General features: G+C 44.8%; 1 protein-coding gene across 1 annotated transcript in view; it reads right to left on the reverse strand.

Annotated features, from left to right (window-relative positions):
* The window catches only part of LOC103590118 (thrombospondin type-1 domain-containing protein 7B-like), a 419,640-nt gene that overhangs the window by 11,281 nt on the left and 406,109 nt on the right, over positions 1–2,250 (reverse strand). The gene's annotated exons all lie outside the window — the stretch shown is intronic.

The raw sequence follows: 2,250 nt of genomic DNA on the forward strand, positions 1-2,250 counted from the left end.
CACAAAGCCCATTCATTCTCCCTTCCAGTGATTAAAAGCCACTCTCCTCGCAGCCCCAGCTATATCCCTCCCAAACCTATCTCATCCTTTTATCCTATACATGACCGAAACTCAAGGATTGGTGGTCATGTTTTTGGCATAAGAGGCAGGAGCTATTTTCTCCCTGGTTGCATACCTCTCTAAACAACTAGACACCACAGCCCGGGGATGGGCTCCCTGTTTGCAGACCTTGGTAGAAGACCACCCTTTTAGCACAAGAAAGCTTTAAACTAACCTTTGGACAACCAACAGTCATTTGTTCCCCCCACCAACTTCAAGACCTTCTCAGCCATAAGGCTCAGTCAATTCTCTCCCCTTCTGCCTACAACTTATCCACCTTACCTTTCTTGAAAATTCCCAGTTCTCCTTTAAACCTTGCCCTCCCTTAAATCCAGACACTCTCATCCCCAAATACTCATGACCCTTAGAACATAATTGCATGGAGACTTTAGACCTTTTTCTCATTCCCTTTTCACACATCTCCCCACTTCCATTACGTGGCACCAACATACATGGTTCATAGATGGGAGTGCCACCTCTGCGCCTGCTCCCCAGGTGGGTTATGCCACAGTAAATCTAACACAAACTATTGATGCTGCCCCCCTCCCCCCTAGCACCACTTCCCAACAGGCAGAACTCATTGCCTTCGCCCACACTCTCACTCTGGCAAGTAACAAATGAGTCAATATATACACTGACCCTGAGTATGCTTACCACATCCTACACTCCTGCACGGCCATATGGAAGGAGAGAAGATACATGATCACTCAAGGAGGTTGGGGGGTTATACACTGCAGAGGACACCAAACCTCCAACGACCCCATAGCCCAGGGAAGCAAACTGGTGGATGTAATCACAAAACAGGCTGCTCAATCTCCAGGCCCCCACTCTTCCTCTCCTGCTCAGGTCCTTCTCATGGCCCCTATGCCCTTACCCCAATACACACCTCAAGAAATACAACACCACCAACAGTTGGGAGCACAGAGGAAGGACAACTGGTATACTCTCTCCAGTCGCTCTATCGTCCCTACCACACAAACTGAGCAAATCATTTTAGATTTCCATAATTCAGTTCATGTAGGCTATGAACCACCACTATGCCTTCTTCAGCTCTTATATTACTCTCCCCACATGGCCAAGTTACTTAAACAAATCACTCAAAATTGTCCTTTGTGTACCCATTGCTCCAATCAAGGTGGCCTCCAAGTTCAGTCCTTTCCCACCCACCAGGCCAGAGGATACACTCCTGGTCAGCATTGGCAAATTGACTTTACTCACAAGCCTCCCCACAAAAGGACATGCTATCATCTAACCTTAGTAGATACCTTTTCAGGTTGGATTGAGGCCTTTCCCTGTACTTCAGAGGATGCTACAGTAGTAACACATGTTCTCACCTCTAAAATCATCCCTTCAGTAATGCATGCTCTCACCTCAGAAATCATCCATCATTTTGGCTTGCCCACCAGCCTCCAGTCTGATAATGGCCCAGCATTCATTTCCCAGATTACATAACTCACAGCACAGGGGTTATGTATCAAATGGGACTTACGTATACCATATCGGCCTCAGTCATCAGGCAAAGTAGAAAAAGCCAATCACCTCATAAAAACACACCTCACCAAGCTGTCCATGGAACTTCACCTCCCTTGGACCCAACTTATCCTTCCAGCACTCACTCGTTTGCAAGCTGCCCCCCACAAACCCACAGGCCTCAGCCCCTTCAAACTTATGTATGGTAGAACCTTCACTCTCACACCTCTCCCTTCCAGCTCATCACCTTTAGGCCAGTATCTCCCTACTCTTTTGTTCATTAGGGATCTTCTCACCTCATCCTTTCCCCATCACCCCCTCAGACTTTAAACTGAGCCTGGGACAGCAATTATATATTTCTCAAGAAAATAAAAAATCTTTTGAAACTTTTACTTATGAAGCTAATAAAATATTCTTAACACACTTGAAAACGTTCAAATGTATTTACTTCTGTCTAGTTTCAAGAGCTGCTCATCGACTAAAATATATTCTGGACAATAAGCTAATTATCATTTTCTGAGAATGATACATTTTTAGGAACTAGTCACTTACAAAATGGTGTTGCCAAAACTGACAGTCTGTTACATTTTCTCTTATAGCTGGTCAATGCAGATCACACTTGGCTCTACTGTTTTATATGCATTAACAGGTTGTTTGAACTAACTGGTCAATTTAACATAA

The sequence above is a fragment of the Galeopterus variegatus genome, unplaced genomic scaffold (assembly GCF_000696425.1).
Source record: "Galeopterus variegatus unplaced genomic scaffold, G_variegatus-3.0.2 Scaffold770, whole genome shotgun sequence".
Classification (NCBI taxonomy): domain Eukaryota; kingdom Metazoa; phylum Chordata; class Mammalia; order Dermoptera; family Cynocephalidae; genus Galeopterus; species Galeopterus variegatus.